The sequence below is a fragment of the Euprymna scolopes genome, chromosome 8 (genome assembly GCF_053919585.1).
Source record: "Euprymna scolopes isolate OS-2025 chromosome 8, ASM5391958v1, whole genome shotgun sequence".
NCBI lineage: Eukaryota > Metazoa > Mollusca > Cephalopoda > Sepiida > Sepiolidae > Euprymna > Euprymna scolopes.
In genome coordinates, this window is record NC_136489.1 from 39,854,220 (window position 1) to 39,874,785 (window position 20,566).

The window sequence follows — 20,566 nt, forward strand, 5'->3', positions numbered from 1 at the left end:
CTGTACATTAGCATAGATTATTCTCTGATATATGTATATATATATATATATATATATATATATATATATATATATAACTAGTTAATTTACTCACATAAAGTTAATATACAAAAGTATAGATTTATGCGTAAATTTTAAGTATTTACTTCAAAAGTGCTCAATACGTTGGTAGAGTTAGTTAGTAAATATATAAAATATACATGGCGATTAAGCTACACTGAATATTACGCGTTTCATCCACTAAGCCTGAAGAGTCCTAGAGTGGATGAAACGCGGAATATTCAGTGTAGCTTAATCGCCATATATATTTTATAAATTACTATATATATATATATATATATATATATATATATATATATATATATATATATATATATAAATTATATATTAAATTACAATTAAATTTACCAAAATGATCCAAGATGATAAAACTAAAGTAGATTAAACATATTAAAGAATACCTAAAAGCTCGATAAAACCAAATAGGAAACCAAGTAGGAAATAAGCTTATAATAAGAGCAAATCGTTAATAAAACATGTTAAAAAACACTTTGAAAAAGAGTTAAAAACATACTTAATCTGAAAAGGAAACACTTGATAAGTGGATAGTCCTTAATCCGCGGAGTTTCGAAGAAATACTTTCCTTCTCATCAGAGGGTAGGAATTAGCAAAAATGCTGGATCGGATTTTGCATATAAAAGTATTTGATGAGACAACAAGTAAGTCAAAGATCTTACTTGATAACAAAAAGTGAAGCAGAGGGAATATGGTGAAGAAAAATGTGATTACACGTGAATGGATAGTCTGGTGAAAGGTGAAATACTTTTATATGCAAAATCCGATCCCGCATTTTGCTAATTCTTACCCTCTTATGAGAAGGAAAGTATTTCTTCGAAACTCCGCGGATAAAGTACTATCCACTTATCAAATGTTTCCTTTTCAGATTAAATATGTTTTTACGCTTTTTCAAAGTGTTTTCAAAATGTTTTATTAACTGTTTGCTCTTATATATATATATATATATATATATATATATATATATATATATATATATATATATATATATATATATAGTAAGAGAGAGAGAGAGTGACTACATGTACGTACGTATATAGTACACATTTATAAAGAAATTCTTAATGAAAACCAATATTATATTTGCGTATTATCCAGCCGTGTCTTTCTGTGTATTTAACTGCTTATTTAACGGTGTGTTTAACAGGCTATTGGCCTCGTGTTCTAAACATCTCAACGGCCCGTATTGATTTGTTACTGGAATATTAATTTCAGGGCTGCATCATAAGTTGATGCAGCCCGTAAGCCATTAATCGTTCAATCTAAAGTTAGACCACAATCTATCTACAAATATACAACAATTATATCTTAATGATGAAAACAACGAAAAGTTAATAGAATGTACACGATGAAATCTGTCCCCTTAGTGTCTATTTCATTAATCTAACGCATGTAAAAACGGTTGGATTCTTCCGAGAGTTTTAGAATCAGTACAAATGCATTTAACAATAAAGGTTCAACACTTTAAATCAATCAAAGCCATACTCACATAATGAAAACCATATACAAATGCGTCTCTTAATAAAATATTAGATTATGTAGAGATAGAATTTTTACTTTGAAAATATATTATATAGATATTGAAATTTCTAGTTCTAATTTTAAGTTAGCGTGTCAAAGGATAGACTTGCGAGGAGACCATATACAAATGCGTCATTTCCGATTCGAATTTAGGTTAGAATTTTTGCCAACTTCTAAAAAGAAGCGACGTAAAAAATGAGGTCCATAGAAAAGCTAGTAGAGTGACTTCGTGTGGAAGAGAGCAGTCGACGACAGACTTGAGAGAATTTGTAATACTAATACTAGAATTCATTAAAATTAAATCAGAAAAAAATATTTTAAACAATGAAGTGGGTGTGTGATGTGTTTATTTTAAAATTTAATATGAGACTACAACCATTACAATCGTTTCTATAATAGAAAGAGATGCAGAGAGACGTAAAAGCGAACGTCCACAAAATAAAGAAATACAAGAACTCTGTACTCGCGGTAAATACAATTACCACCCAAGCATCATAAGAATAAAACGGGTCACTACAGCGCGTAGAGCCATGTGTCTATTGGGAAAACTAGACTCGATTTCACAAGATATAAAAGTATTAACACGGATATGGGTAGGCTATCAGTAGAAAATGCTTAATAGGTTGAAATTTGCTTAAAATTTCAGAGTGAGAATTTGATTGTAATTTTCTTACTACGTCACGGGTTTTTGTGGGGAATTCTCGTATGAATTTTGGGATCCTTAAATATTTCTTGTTGAGTACAATCATACTACTTTCATTTTGTACTTTTCGCAGCGTAAAATTCTTTATCCTATACTAGCCAACATACCCGTGCTTTGCGTTGGAGTTTGCTATACACTCAGGTACCCGTTTTGCGGCCACCCTGGCTGCAAGTGGATGTTGTGAGAACAACTATTGCTTAAGGTGGTTAAGCTTTTTTTAACAATCTACAAATCATGATTGAGGATCCGATGTTGTCCTATTTTAGGGACCATTAATCCTGTCAAATTTCATCAGGATGGGTTGTATGGGATGGGGGTGAAGGATGATGATCTGATTCAAATTTACAAAGAAGTTAAATCGGCACCATGCTTGGGTGGGGTAGTTTACGAAGAGCAGCACCAAATATGACCTTAAATTTTAGTTTGACATTGAAAAATGGTGCCCACCATTCCTAGGTAGGAGACCATCACCAGGTCAAGGTTTGACCATGATCGTCCCGGTTGTGTGGGCCGTAAAAAGTTGTACCACAGACAGACAGACAGACACACACACAGAAACAGACGAACGCTACTATATATATATATATATATATATATATATATATATATATATATATATATATATATATTATTTATTTATTAGTATTAGAAGGTCGAAGGTTACATCAACGGAAACAATGAAGAAAATAGTTCGAATAATTCAAATAAGACGTCCAATCACTCCTTGTCTTAAAACATCAGAAAGTATCCTTGCTCGATATTAAATGCAACGTTAAATTCTTTTGTAAAATAAATGAAGTATAAAAAAAACGGAAAAAAACAGAGCCATGAACATGCGAGTGTTATTTTTTTTTTCTAAATAGTTCACTTCTTGTAAATAAAGAAACTCTCGCGCTGAGATTGAAACCAAAACCTAAATGCAGTAAGTCGAGTACAATAACCATTATGTCAGCTTGCCAGGGTTTTTAAAAAGTGTTTTCAACCCATATGATTCTTAATATCGGAACGCTGTCATTTGAATAATTCGCGCATGCGCAGTTGTCAAAAAGTTTATAAACAGATAAAACTCCGATGACCCCCCCCCAAGAACGAATTTTTCAATTTTCACTGTTAGCAACCCTGTTCAGGATTCTGTTTGCTATTTGCCAAAACTGGTAGGAACCAAGCCGCTGCTCAGCTATTTTGGACTTGACGGATTGAGCATACGACTCTTTTGCTGAACGGAAGCGTGTGCTCTATCCCAACTATCATCAATGGACCTGAGGTAATCTCGTCAGCACAGAAAAACCTAAACTATTTGCCAAGAACTTTGCAGCTAATTCTACCCTTTGCGACCAAGGCCGTCAACCCCCAATATTTCCTCCTGTATCGGAAAATACGCTATGTGATATACATATATCTGTATGTGATGTTGCCAAGCTAATCAAAATCCTTCATTCCAGTAAAGCAACTGGCCCTGACGGTATTCTAATTATAGTACTCAAAAAATTAAACCAGAACTAGCACCCATACTTACAAAACTGTTTAAACGTTGTCTTAAGGAGAATAGCTTCCCATCACCCTGGAAAATCTCATCAGTATGCCCTGCATTTAAGAATTCAGGTGATCGCTCACCCCCCCCTCTCAGTACAGGCCAACAAGTCTCCTGTGCGTCGTGAGTAAGTTGCTGGAATCTGTGTTAAATACAGAAGTAATCAACCATCTCAATAAAAATAACCTTCTTAGTGACACTCAGTATGGTTTCCGTTCTGCTAGATCTACACCAGATGTGCTTACAGTTATATCTCATAGGATTAGAAAATCTCGACGGAAGCAACCTTTCTAGGGCAATTGCTCTTGACATATCTAAGGTATGTTGTACATATCTAGGGTATGGCATAAACGGTTTACTTCACAAGATCTCTAGCTATGGTATAGCTGGAAATGTCTTCCTTTTCTCTCCCTGCTACCTCTATCTCACAGAAGAGATGTTGTGAGCTTCTCTCTGAGGTATCGTTATTTACATGGAAAGTGTTCGACTGAGCTTCAGTCTATGCCCCCCCCACCAAACCTTCACAATATACACTCGTCTAGCTGAAAACACTAGATATATAAATGAATAGTTAAATGTTTGTACTATCATTTTACTTAAAGATACCTTAAATGTCATCGTACCTTGTGTCGAAAAAAGGGGAGATATAACATATGAGAAATATTCGGAATCAAGTCTCCCTTTGCTATTATTTCAGATCATTTGAAACCATAGCAGCAAGTTGTAGTCTTTTCTTTATTAATGCCAGAGGTGTTGGGTATATATCTATAATATAAAGCTGAACGTCTGTGTGTGTGTCTGGTCACGAATAGGCTCCTATATGGTTGACTGTTATAGAAAACTGATCTAAGGATAGAAGGTATACTGAGACACAGCAATGGGTAGGTTTAATCTGGCAACATGATGATTCATTAAAAATTTGTGGTCTGCGTACGCGCCTGGTCCACAAAGTATGGAAATTAAAAAATTAAAAATTAAGAAAAAAAAAACGTTTACAAGTGTTTTTGATATAGATGTACATAATAATACTTTGATAAGTACGTCTTAGCTTAAATAGGGATGGTATAATAAAAGTGTGGGGTCCGCGTTCGCGCCTGCTCCATAGAATGGAATATGCAGAAACTTTAATGAAGACTTTTCATATCTATCTGCGTAAGAATACTTTGATAATTATGTTTTAGTTTGAAGAAATATTATATAATAAAATTATGGGGTGTTCGTCCGCGCCTGACCTCTATAGAATGGAAATGGGTCACAAAGGTTAACAAGGTGGTTTAATATAGATCCACAGAATATAAGTTTTTTCAGTGTAAACAGGTATGGTATAATAAATTATGGGGTTTATCTACTTTATTTTTACTTTCATCATATTTTGCTTTGGTTTAGATACTCCCAAATTCGAAGCTATCTCTTTACAACTCTTCCTTTTCATATCCTATCATACTTTAATAAATCAGAGTCCATTTTCTGTAGGCTGTTTTTGAACCCAGTCAACGACGGGTACTTTTGCTAGTATGCATATATATATATATATATATATATATATATATATATATATATATAGCTTTATATGCATATATACACATTCTAATATATGTGTTCATATGTATGCACTCTAGTTAGAAGAACCTACATTTTCTTATTCTACGCATTGTTCCCTTATATTTACATTTAACACCATCTTATATCTTTATTCTCTTTTATTCAATCAGAAACAAAATCTTGAAAGTTTAAAATATACTTCTAAACAGTTTGTTCTTATATGTGTACCGCAAACTTCTACCTTTTTTTTTTACTTATGTATTTACGTATTTACTTTATTCTCTTATCTATATTTCATTTGATTTTGCTCTTATTTCTTATTAATATATTTTTCCATTGATTTTTCGGTTTCGATTTCTGTGCGATGGTGGGTAGGGATGGTTGGAGACGAACGGACGGCCCGTGAAACTGCAACGCTCAACCCTCCTCATTTTTTTCAGCACACCTATGATACTATTTTGTTTATTTATCCCGCTATCTCCACAGCTTCGGAGTTACTCAAATATTCCGGCATACGAGGTCGCCAAGTGCACCGCTTTCGTTTGCGTACAAGAAACTCCATGAGGGAATAGAGCGCGATTTGCCCACAAGCTACACGCGGCAGAAGAAAGCAACGGAGATAATAATAATAATAATAATAATAATAATAATAATAATAATAATAATAATAATAATAATAATAATAATATCAAAGGGGAATAAATCAAGCTGAAAACAACTATTATTAATTAAGAATACCGAGAATGATTATAATATTAAAACTGTGAAAAGCGCGTATCGTAAACACATTGGGACAATTACTATCTAATATCAAGAAATATCTGATAATATTGAGCGAATGATAACAGTATTTGGTTTATTTAAATCAATTGATGCAAAGTTTAGTTCAAATCACATTAACAATATTGCGTATTGAACCGAATAACGTCTAACTTTTTCACGCGGTAACACATGCCTATTGTCATAAATAGACCTATTAAAGTGCAGCATTTGTTTCTTTGAATCTTTGGCTCACGTTTAGATTATAAAAGTACTCGACAGAATATTGTATATTTTCTATGAAGCAACATTGGCATGCGGGGATTGTTACGGGAGTGAGAGCAAATGTAAATAGAACTAATGTTATTATTAAAAATGAATAGTAACATAAATCACTTTAAATCTGAAAATAAAATATCCTATTTATAAATAAGTGTAATTTATCGGTTATTATTTTGCGTATCGTAGATTGACAGATTATCTTGATTTATGTATGAAGAATTATGTAAAATAAATCAACATTAATTTACTGAAAAACATCATTTCCAAATGGTAAACGGAATCATACATAAAACTATTGTGGTTAGAATTCCACAATTCTTTATGAAGGCAACACGCACATCAAATCTGTTGCCACGGCCGCTGGAAAAAATGGTGGGATCTTTCTATCGTTCTAGTAGATATCTCACTGCTGATGCAATTCTTTATCTATATAAGAGCCAGGTACTACGAGTACTTTTGCTAGTATATATATATATATATATATATATATATATATATATATATATATAGCTACATATGCATATGTACACATACTAATATATGTGTTCATATGTATGCATTATTTTTATAGATATATATATATATATATGAATAGTTAAATGTTTTTACTATCATTTTAATTAAAGATACCTTAAATATCAAATTTACATGTGGTAAAAAAACATACTGCATGATATGTTGTTAGAATAAGAACATATGTAAAGTCTCGTTATTCTTATTGCAAATGTTCTGCTGAGTTCCAATCTATAGTCATCTTTTGCCAAACTTTCACAATAAACACTCGATTAACTAAAACAAGTATCAACACTTTCCTTCTCTTACTATTTGTGTCTACTTCTTAACTCATATTCCATTCACAAAACCTTTTCGCCAGATTTATCCGCCTGTGGAACTCTGTACTGTTGGTCTGCTTTCTGGATGACTAAAATGTGGTAATTTTAAAGTCCAAATTCAAAATTCACTTCCGTTATGAAATTCTACATAATTACCGCCATTAACGATTACTGCGCTACTATCACTCTCATGAACCCTTATGTTCGAGTGGTCTTCGAGATTTGATAAGAGGTGGCTAAACATAATAATGTCATTCATAAAAGCTCTCAAAAGATAGCGAACCAGTTTCTCTTTAAACACCCCCACTAAACTTCATAAAGTTTAACAATGATAAAACTAGCAGAGCGACTCGACATTTCACACGCTCTTGCAAGAGCATCAACAAATGTTCAACACTTCCAATACTTTTATTATTATATCGAAATCGGTGAAATTGCCAATTTTTTTTTAATCGACTGATTTCCTGCAATTATATAATGACTTCAATAAAAGTTTAAATTCAAAGGTTCAATTCATCACGTTTTATTGTGCTCGAATCAAAAACATACCTTTCGAACGTTCCACTATCTTATAAAATAACTTATTGTTGATTTTAAACGTCGGGCCTTTATAAAACATCTTATGTTAGACTGAATGTGTTAACTTGTGACACAATCGTACTATTTATTTTTTTTCGATTATCGATTTTGAATACTTATCCGGGACATTTCAATCTAAACCATATCTAAGCACACTCTCAGGGTCATAAAGTACATCTGTGTGAAATTTTCCCCAAAACAGACCAACCGTATTCGAATTCATAGGGATCAAACTCACACGCGCACACACACAGGCGAAGTAGTTAAATGTATAAATATCAGAAACAATAGCAGGCGGGACAACTTCCACACATTTTGGAAAAAGACATTTTACTACGTAGCTGTAGGAATTGTAGTCATAATGGTTGGGTTTTCATTAGAACTATAGCCGATGGTGCCATCACACAAATCATCAAGGACAGGAGAATTAGTTTATGCAATAAAAGGAAAAAATCAAAAACCTGCTTCTAAAGAAAGAAAATCCACGAATTCCAGAAAATCCAATTGCAGTAACGATGGAATGATATCAGAAAATATGTAAAATAAATCTCCATACGTCGAAATCGAGAGTAGAGTCATTTTTTTTTAATTTATACATATATATATATATATATATATATATATATATATACATACATACATATATATATATTACTTGGAGGTCACCATTATCAAGGCAAGAAGCCACTCTAGGGTAGGGTTATTTCGTGTACAGTAATCAATGGGATAGTATCGTAGTAATCGTTAGTATTGGAGATGTGATAAAGTGTCTTACTTAAGGGGGCGGGTTGTGAGGAATTTGTTTATGTTTAACTTGAAGACATCCAAGTTATAGTCAGGTGGGAAACAGGCAAACAGAAGAGAGTTCGACAGTAGTGCACTTCTAAGAAAGAATCTCTGCTAATGGAATTTACGCTTGGATTTAGGTACAGATAAAGAGTGGGGAAAATTAATGGCAGTGGTTTCAGCTAGACGAGTGTTTTTTGTAAAAGATTGGCGAGGATGGGACCAAAGATCGGAACTCAGATGAGCACTTGCCATGAAAATAACGATAAAATAAATACAGGATCGCAACGTCTCTTCTGTGGGAGAGAGGCTGCAGGGAAGAGAAACGGGCATCTCCCACTAAGAAACTATTTTGTACTCTGTTAAGGCAGGAGAGGCTATTTTTAGCAGCTCCTTCCCAGATGTGGCAGCAGCACTCCATCCTTGGACGTACTTGGCTTTTATAGAGATAGAGAATTGCATCAGTAGACTGGAGCGGTAGAAGGATCTCACCATCCTCCCAGCGACCTTGGCAACAGACCTAATGTATGTGTTCCATATAAGATCAGGAGTAAAACCTAGAAGCTTATCACACCTGGAGCCTCCCCAAGACGAGAGCCATCTATTTCAATTGGTGCCAGATGGGGACAGAGCGTTGATGATGTAAAGATAGGAGCTTGGTTTTAGATGCAATAAAAGTAACGAGCACTTCTTTACCCACTGTATCACGCGATCAAGATCAGAGGAAAAAGCATCGGAGAGAACTTTTTCCTTTGATGTGTTGCCATAGGTGCTCGTGTCATCAGCATAGATATCAACGAATGATTAAAGTATGTGTTTTGGGAAATCATTGATGTATATCAGGAAAGGAGTTGGGCCCAGGATGGACCCTTGATGGACTCCAGCATTAATACTGCGGGCCTCTGATTTCTGCCCATCAACCACTACTCTTATGAGCCTATCAGAGATAAATGATTTACTAATTGAGAAAACATTTCCAGTAATACCGTAGCTGGAAATCTTGTGAAGTAGGCCCTTATGCCATACCTTATCGGAGGCCTTCTATATGTCAAGAGCAATTGCCCTAGAAAGGAAACCTTTGTCGAGAGATCCACTATTACTATTAAATATAACAGCTAGCACACCCGCTGTTAATCTAGCAGAACGGAAACCATATTGCAGGTCACTAAGAAGGTTATTTCTGCTGAGGTGGTTGACTACTTTTCTATTTTATATGGATTCCAGAAGCTTACTCATGACACACAGAAGATTTACTGTAGGGAGATTACGCATAACCTGAATTCTTAAATACAGGGAATACTGATGAGGTTTTCCAGGGTGTTGGGAAGCACTTCTCCTTAAAGCAACGCTTAAACAGTTTTGTAAGTATGGGGGCAAGTTCTGGTTGAAGCTTTTTCAGAACAATGATTGAAATGCCGTCAGGGCCACTTGCTTTACTGGAATCAAGGTTATCGATTAGCTTAACGACTTCACGCATAGATATTGTTTATGTTGCATAGCGAGTTGTCTGTTATAGGAGGAAATACGGGGAGCTGATTGCCTTCGTCGCATAGAGTAGAATTAGCTGCAAAGTTCTTGGCAAATAGTTTAGCCTTGTCTGATGCTGACGAGATGACCTCAGCTCCATTGATGATGGTTGGGATAGAACGCACGCTTCTGTTCAGGATCCTGTTTGCTATTTGCCAAAACTGGTGGGAACCAAGCCGCTGCTCAGCGACTTTGGATTTAACGGAGTGAGCATATAATCCTCTTGTGTTTTTTATTACTCTTTTACTGTGTTTTATGGCAGTCCTGAAAGCAGCTTTTGTCTCAGTACATCTATTACGTTGGTAGCTATGGAAGAAGTTATTTCTATGCAAGATAGCAGCAGCACATTCTGGGGAGAACCATGGCTGGCTGTTAGTTTTTTTGTTGTTTTTTTTTGGAATTTCTGGGATGGTATGATTCGGTCTATGCCTACAATTATCCATTCGGTCAGGTCTGATACTACAGAAGACACATCCTTTTTAAACATGGAATGCAGAGGTACATCAGATATGAATGTAGGGAAGCTATCCCAGTCAGCCATAGAGTACCGGTATACAGTATGGTGGAGAGGTACGTCTGAAGACTTATTACATTTCATTTTTTCTTAACTGATACAACGGAGTGGTCGGAGGATCCCAGAGGAGATAGAAAGGACCATGAACATAGCTCAGGGGAAGTTGTGAGAAAAAGATGTAGAAGGCTGTCATACTGACCGGTATTATCGGGCACAAGGGTAGTTTCGTGAACAATCTGAGTTAGGTCATAAGCAATGGCAAAATCATGAGAGAACCTCCCCTTATCATCTGCTTATTTGAGTGGGTCAGCCATTCCATATTATGGAAGTCACCGCAAATATGAATGTCAGCCGAAGGATAAGCAGACAGGATGTGGCCAGTTTTCTAAGATATACTCCTAAAGAGAGTAACCCCACTGTTGTTGGGGCGATAGAGGGCATGGAATATGTGCATGTGCATGGACATGGAATATGTGCCTGCATTAAAGATGTCTTTCCATGTGGTAGGGATATATCCAAAAAAGACCCTAGTTTACCTTATATGTGCTTCCGAGTTGCACTTGCTTACACCACCACATTTATAGTTATAAATGTTGGTCCTATGCAAGTTTCGCTTAGAAAGAATATGTCCGGTTTCGTCTCCTGTAACTGGGTGTCGACCTCTGGAATGTTGGAACGTAGACCCCTGATATTGGAGAAGGAGATATGGCAGCAGGGGTCTGCGTTGGAGAATCGGGTTCTAGGTTTATTCGTGTTTTTTTCTGGAGATCTGTCAAGTTGAGGTTTTGGAATTTGTGGACGAGGTCATCAGATTTACTTAGAGCAGGACAGAGAGGGCAAGTAAGGGAGAATAATGCAGGATTTTTTATAGCGCATAAGGTAAAGCCGTAACTATTACCCACTGGTATGGCATCGAGAGGCCCAACCAGAAACTACTGCATAGTCCAGAATCCATTCACTAAATGGCAATACAGCAGCCCTGGTATTTTAAACCTGCTGATAGGACATCCTCTTTAGTGGTTAATCCAAGATCCAGGTCCCTGACTATCAGGTGTATAACGTCAGCCCAGATGAAACGTTTTCCTCCACAAGGATAGACATAGAACCAGAAGATTCCCGACATATCAGACTACTGTTCACGAAGTACGACCGACCAGGAAAACTGCTTTTTTCTTCACCTTTGTCAGAAAAATCACTCATTGGAAATGAGGACTGAGGGACGGAGAAAGAGAAACGAGAGTTACGGGAGCTGCCGATAACATATCCACAGTGCATTATCTACTCTCCATTAAAAATAAGGGTAAGAGGGACTTATTAATATCTACTTAATATAAGTCTGTTGCTCCATTTCTCGTTTAGGACGATACTTGAAGATAGTCTCCCCTCTCATATTAATGCGTGGGTATTTTAGGATTTATCTACCTCGGGCCAGAACGTTCGAGCATTCGAGATCTACCCCATAATTTAAACTCTAATGGAACTTTCATCAACTTGGGAAGTCGGGTTATTTTGTTTTAATTTAGATGTGAAGACCTCGTTTAAAAAGACTGGTTAAGAGTAATACCGTTTGGGTTGCGTATCAAGTTTAGACTAGTTAAAATTAATGCATACTGCAGAGAAAAAAAAAGCCGCGTTTTTCTGAGTTCAGATAATAGTGCAGTTTTACTTTGAAAAATCTCGTTTTCATGGGTGACTGTTTGTTTAAATATGAGAAAACAGTATTGTTAATAATAGTATATTTGACAAAAATCATTTAAAAAAAAGGAAAGAAAGAAAACTACAAGATAAATACAGTTAAATGTTCAGAGTTAAAGTCAAAGCTGGAATAAGGAAAAAAAATACAACAAAAGATTTGCAATACACAAATGTTTACGATTTTAGGATAGTAGATTTCAAATGTTATGGATAAAACATTTTATATATATTCAAAATGTTCGGATTAACATTTTATATATATATATATATATAAATCTATTTAAAATATATTTATTTTTAGGTCAGTTTTGAAATAATCAGAAATCGTTATCTTTCTCTATGACTACTGTACCCTCTGACCTGTCACAGAAAGAAGAACTGAAGACAGACTCAATGCTTGATTACACTAATAACAAAAAATGCTTGATTGAAATAAGCACAAAGAAATTCATCTCTTTAGAGTCAGAATTTAAATTTTTCTCTATAAAGATTTGCTGAGAACTTATGAACATACATATATATACATTTAGTAGAAATGGTAATTAATAAAACCTAAAGAAAGTGCTCAATACTGTTGTAGAGCAAATATGTGTTTTAATTTTTATTACCGTATCTTTCTGTTAAGTTACATTATTGTTTCAGCTTCCCGGCCGTTTTTTGGTCGTCCGTAGCTTCCTCAGACTTTTACAGAAACATATATATATGTGTACATATGAATATATATATGAATATATATATATATATATATGTTAATAATAATAATAATGTTAATACTTGGAACAAACACTTAGCTTGACCAAAACTATTAAATAAAATTCCACCAAGAAGAACTCTTTTCTGCAAGCTAAAGATTCTCGGAAATACATTCTCCAGATTCTCTCGTGGTCAGATAACAATAACACTACTTAACCGCGTGATATTTGGTAACGCACATAAGCAGCTGGCCATATACAGACATACTCCGGCGTGTCATTTCTGGAGGATAAAATTGTTGTCATAAATAAGCCCGAACAGCATTAGGGTAATTTGCCCTTATTTACAAATAATTGAATTCGTTCAAAAATATCGCAAAAACAAATAGCGTATACTAAAATGATATATATCCCAGCACTAGATAGTGTTTGTTTCAAGATACATATTTCGAGTCTCGTTTGGTTCAGCCACACTGATGAGTCGTGGAACGAAATACGTATCCATGCATACATTAATCCATAAAACTTAAAAGAAATATTTTGTTCATATTTCATCGTTTTCTACTACAGATAAACAGATCTTTGTCAAGTGAAATTTCGAACCTACAGTGATCGCGAAGGGAACGATCGACATCATTTGGCGCTTAGTAAATTAAGCACCTGCAAATGGCGTCGAATATAACTGCAATGTTATTTTTCCATTTTTTTTTTTTTCGAATTTTCTTTTTTATACGTTTTATATACATTCATTTCTTGGTGTCTCGTATATGCGTAAATAAAATGAAAAAAAAATGAATGTTTCAAACAACAATTCCCAGTGGCAGAGATTCCAGAGAAGATTACATCAACATGTTGACATCTCTTTCGTTTGTTGTCTTGGTCATCCAGGAAAAATCATTCATATTGTATGACTTAAAAGTAAACGACATTTTTGTACTTGAACCCGATCTTACGTTCACATAAAATATGAATTAGAACAAATACATTGAGTACATTGCCAAGACTGCTGCGAAGAATGTGGGTGACCGTGCTAGAAAGTTTATTTACGCCTTGATGACACTGAAGTCATGTTTTTAACTTTTTATATAAATACCATAATTAGATACACTGTAATAATCAATAAAAAATAGTTTTATAAGAATAAATAATATCTCCGCATAAATTAAAATATCATATTTAAACGTATTTTACAACTGGGAAATGCAGGCATCCTACTCTATATCTATGATAATCAAATATAATGATTATCCGAAATATTTGAAGTTCGAAATACACGGTTGTTCCCATACTATACATTAGAAACAACTTTTAAATACCAAAAAAGAACCTGAAATATGGAGAATATTTTTTTTTTTATATAATACCTATTAGTTTCAATTTCACAGAAATCGACGGCATCTGAATTTTCAAGAAATCCCCTATTCCCTTTTTTCTTGATACACATATAATAGGTACGGGCAAAATGAATGCCGATGCTCAAAATGTATAAACATTTTGGCCCCTTCCTTTACTTAGAAATCACCAAAAATCAGGAAATTAACCAATTTTAATGAAATTTTTAGTATTTATCAAATAATGATCGCGGAATATAATGAACTAATTATTTTTATTTAAATCTGAGTGGAAATGTATTATTTTGGTTAAACAAAAAATACATTTACTAAAGTTATGGTTTTCAGTAGTAAATAAAAAACGCAAGAATTTCTTTTTGTTTTTTTTTTATATGAGTAAAGTAGCGTAATTTGTAATAAAAATAAAATAATACAAAATTTTAGTTTGTTGCGTTTTGCGAACAGAAAAATCACTCGGTTTAGGGGAAAATTAATGTATGTTTTGTACAGACAAGGTGCTTTTTTTTTATTTTACTTAATTCTATATCTTAGGACTTTACTAATTACGTCCTAGGCTAGAATACTGCTGCCATATCTGGGCAGGAGCTGCTAAAAGCAGCCTATCCTGCCTTTACAAAAGTACAAAATAGACTTCGTGGCTTAGTGGGGGATGCCCTTTTCTCTACTCTGCAACCTCTCTCCCACAGAAGAGACGTTGCGAGCCTATCCTTGTTTTATCGTTATTGCCATGCAAGGTGCTCGTCTGAACTCCAATCTCTGGTCCCCCCTCGCCAATCTTTCAAGAAAAACAACCGTCTAGCTGAATCTACTGCGAAAAATCTCCCCCACTCTTTATCTGTGCCTAAACAAAACGTGGATTCCATGAACAAAGTTTCTTTCTTAGAACTGCATGCGTGTGGAACTCTGTTCCGTCTGCCTGCTTCCCACCTGACTAAACCTAGGATGTTAACAAATTCCTAATGAACCGCCCCATTAAGTAAACACTTAATCAATTCTCCACAGTAACGTACTTTACTTGCAATAACCCTTATCCCTGAGTGGCTTCCGGGCCTTGATAAGTAATGACCCCGTGTAAAAAAAAAGTATCTTTAAAATAGATCCAGAAAACTAATCTTTATCTTTTAAAGGATTTTTACTATGAATTTATTTAACTTCCAAATTCAGCTGAATTGAGTAGCTCGCCGTGAAATCATTTTTCATAACTTTTTTTTTTTCACGTGTACAGATATTTTTTCCCCCTTTTAGAAATTAAGTTTAGTCCTTAATCTTTCAAATACAATCAAAAAGTAGTCGGAAACATACAAAAAATTATGATAAATTGGCTTTACAAAATTAGATCCCCCTATTTTTGTCCGCCCATTTTTGCCCGTCCTTAACATATAGCTTACATCACGGCCTATTACGCTTAATAGCTGCACTAGTATTTTCCTAAATCCATAATGATACTTCAATAAGTTTACAGAGAAGTGACGATGATATACTGATTACGACACGGACAAACGACTACGGTTATGACAACAGTATATTCTTTCCATTTTTTTAACTCTCGAATGTGCATCCGTTAATATGCAATATACTTTTATATAGAGTGATGTGGTTCGCGGCTGATTATTTGTGTCCAACTGTGTCGGATATATACTCGAGAGTCAAAGCAATGATAAGAATATGCTGTTTTCATAGTCTACTAACGACCTGTGTGTTCTAAGTTCGACTCTAGTTCGTTTAACAAAAATCACTTCGGATCTTGGTAATCTTCGTGTGATTGTTCCTGTAATTCTAATATCTACAAAACTATCGAGGAAACCGGAGCCAACAATCAGAATCGTTGGATTCATACTAGATGATGATAATGATGATGATGATGATGTAGTAGTAGTAGTAGTAGTAGTAGTAGTAGTAGTAGACGACAATTAACCCTGTAAATACAAATATAGAAAAATGCGTATGTATACTAGAAGAGTACTCGTCGTGAGATGGGTATCATCCATTCCTCAAACGTAAATGTCCTGCACCAGTTTATTTCTACTTATGAAGATTAACATTCAACGTATAATGCTAGCTCACCTTATATTATAAAGACACCGATTTTCATCAGATCCTGATTATTATTGTATATAAATGTTACATTTAGGCGTCTTAAAAAGAAATTACAATGAATGAAACCTTAATTCGGTGTATGTTTTACGACCATAATTGATCAAAATTAGACGCAACATTAAAATATGTGCAGTTTGAAATATATTATAGATAGATAGATAGATAGATAGATAGATAGATATGGAAATATATTATTTACAATATAAATATAACCTTGGACTTTGGAATATAGCAAAATTGTTGTTAATTGATAATTACTCTGTAATATTTACCAAGAATATAACTTTTAATAAAAAAATGATCCGAATGCAGAAAAGTGAAAATAATTGCGAAAGCGTACTCTTTAACAAAACATGTATATATGTATATATATATATATATATATATATATATATATATATATAAGTTTATATATATATATAAACTTATATATATAAACTTATATATATGCACTTATATATAAACTAATATATATGCACTTATATATATACTTATATATATACTTATATGTATATATACTTATATACATAATATATACACTTACATATATATATATACACACACATATATATATATATATATATATATATATATATATATATATATATATATATATATATACAATATAAAGCTGTGTGTGTGTCTGGTCAGGAATAGGCTCCTTTATGATGGACTATTATAGAAAATTGATCCTATATATTGATAGAAGATGTATCGAGACACAGCAATGGGTATGTTTGATCTGGCATAATAATGATTCATTAAAATTGTGGGGTCTGCGTACGCGCCTGGTCAACAAAGCATGGAAATAAAAATTTAAAAATTAAAAAAAAACGTTCACAAATGTGTTTGATATAGATGTACATAATAATACTTTGATAAGTATGTTTTAACTATAATAGGGATGGTATAATAAAATTGTGAGGTCTGCATTCGCGCCTGGCCTCCATAGAATGGAAATAGGCACAAACTTTAATAAATGCTTTTCATATCTATTTGCGTAAGAATACTTTGATAATGATGCTTCAGTTTGAAGAAATTTGGTATATTAAGATTATGTGGTGTTCGTTTGCGCCTGGCCTCTATAGAATGTAAATATGTCACAAAGTTTAACAAGGATTTTTAATATAGATCCACAGAATATTGTGATAAGTGTTTCAGCGTGAACAGGCATGGTATAATAAATTATGGGGTTTATCTATTTTATTTTTACTTTCATCATATTTTGCTTTGGTTTTGATACCCCCAAATTCGAAGCTATCTCTTTACAACCGGTCCTTTTCATAACCTATCATACTTTCATACTTTCATAAATCAGAGTCCATTTTCTGTAGGCTGTTTTTGAACCCAGTCAACGACGGGTACTTTTGCTAGTATATATATATATATATATATATATATATATATATATATATATATATATACATATACATATATATATGTGTGTGTGTGTGTGTGTGTGTGTGTGTGTGTGTGTATTCTCCGGGCTTTCTATCTTTGTATCAAAGAAACAAATTCCTTTTACTAGTCAACCGAAGTATTCGCTACCTCTTCTCATCACCAACTCGGCTCAGACACGACCTCTCATTTTTCCGAAAGAAGATACCATAGTCTCATCTCCTAACGCTCATTTTTAAATTCTCTTGTGGCCAAAATGAAGGTGCTACAGATAAGTGTTTCCATTTTAAACAGAAGGGATGATGTATGAAAAAAAAATAACTCCCGATTTTTTTCCTTATCACACTAAGCCAACAACAACAAAAAATAACAAACATCAAAGTTATCAACAATGAAGCATCTACTAATCAGACACTTCCTTTCGGATGAAGAAAGATATAGAAAGAAAATCACATTAAAAAAATTATTTTCATCATCATCCTATATTTGCAGGATTTTTTTTTTACCCGTGAAAATGCCACCCGTTTAGTCGTCAATCAAAGTTGCGATGCTTTGTAACGTCCGAGGATATTTGGTAAAAATATAACTTCCTCAAATTCTCCTCTGTCTATTAGGTTCCAATTAGCTAAATTTAACCATGTTTATTTTTGTCAGCGGTAAAATATCAGTGTTGTATAATTATGGATACCAAGAAAGGGATTCGTTTTGTAATGTGTACCATAGCACCATATGCAAAAGTGTTCATCCTGATGCTGATTTTTCAATATTTGGACCCTAAGATATGTTGTGTCTATTTATGTCATATTTATATCTAATTTTTCATATGTGGGTATGTATGTGATACATTTATGTCGGACATATCTTCATGCATCGTTGATTTTGTCCACCTGAAATTCATCTCCTTATTGGAAGGGAGGCTGGAACCCGTTTGGACGAATATTCATTCACTTCAAAGAACGCTGTATGGTTTTATACAGTTTTTATTCACTTTCCAGGTGCCGATCGCAGAAGAATGGAAATGAATATGTTTGCTTGCGTGATTTATTGTAGGTCTCTATTTTCACACAAGTCAGCCCCACCCCAGTGAAAGGGGACGACGACCTACTCAACGTCCAAATTCCAACTCTCTATAATCTCCAGCTAACCTAACATAACATACACGTAGATCCGAGCAGCTGAGCAGCTGAGCAGATGCTTCCGGTAAACTTGTCTATGATATAATTTTACCATGTTTTGACAGATTTTATAAACATTCTTCATATTAAACTCCCATTCATCTCCCCAGTTAGACAGATAGATATATAGATCGAGATGAAGTGATACAGAAATAGATAGATCCACAGACAGATTAACAACTAACAAATACTCTCTTGTGTTCGACCTGCTATATAACATTAGGAACACACTTCACAGACGTTTGAACTTGTATAATTTTATCTGTATGTATATATATCTTGTATAAATATATCGTGTGTATATATACATATATTTATATAAATATATATCTTGTATAATTTTATCTGTGTAGTTACCTCAAATATAATAGTAATTCATACGTGAAAATAATTATCTTCTAATAAAATTAGCTTCTTAAATATTTATTTACGTGAGCGAAACCCAGCGTAGATTAGAGAAAAGGCTCGATGAACATAAAAGATATATAAGAAATAGCAATTCTCTGAATGAATTATTCTCTCATTCCTTGCAGCATAATTATATTTTTTACTTCAAACAAGTAAAAATAGTAAACTTCATTTAAAATAAACCGCGACGGAGACTTTCTGAATAAGCGCTCGTCACAAATGCAAATAAAATAAAACAACCTGGAAGTTTATATAATGTACCGCCATTAAAATGTGAACCCCTATTAAAATGACATAATTTATTTTTAGACACAGGTTAAACCTCTAACAGTATAGAAAACACTACCGATAATAATTAATATATATAATCAGTCCAAGAATTTCGTAACAAAATTGCACTCATTTGATTTATTTTAATTATAATAGGTGTATTGGTTCCAAAACAGATGAACAGCATCATATATGTTTAGATATAATAACGACTATATGACGTTAGAAAAAATCGTTTTTACAAAAATATGCTTCCTCAATTTTAGAATTTCCAACGACTTTTTGTAAGTTTGAAATGGAATAACATCATACTTTTCATTACGTCAAAAATATATTTTGAAACATTTGTACTGGTCTTTTGTTTTCTTAATTTCATTCATCTACAAAAAGTCTCGCAATGTATATGACGTGTTGATGAACACAAAACTTGGTTTGTTCTTTTTGTATATCACGTCGGAATGCTAATCCCATTATTCATTCATCATCATTATATATGTATCATACGACATAATCACGTTGACACACCGGTTCCCGTCAGATCACCGAAGTTAAGCAACGTTGAGCCTGGTCATTACTAAAATGGGTGACCAATTTGGGAAGTCCAGGTGTTGTATGTAAGAGGACGCCGACACCTCCCTTCAAAATGTTGCAAAACCCTAACGTCGTCATCTCCCCTAATGGGGATATACATGCGACTGGGGACCGCTTGTGAATTTATACTCCCATGATACTTCCTCCTTGGGAGGAAGCCGGTTAAACCCTGAATAGGGTTGGTGCTGACTGCACACACACATCATATATATATATATATATATATGTGTGTGTGT

At 33.9% G+C, this 20,566-nt stretch overlaps 1 pseudogene; it reads left to right on the plus strand.

The window, feature by feature from the left end:
• Positions 1-20,237: 20,237 nt before the first annotated feature.
• Positions 20,238-20,356, plus strand: LOC145284156 (5S ribosomal RNA; annotated as a pseudogene).
• The last annotated feature ends 210 nt before the right edge of the window (positions 20,357-20,566 follow it).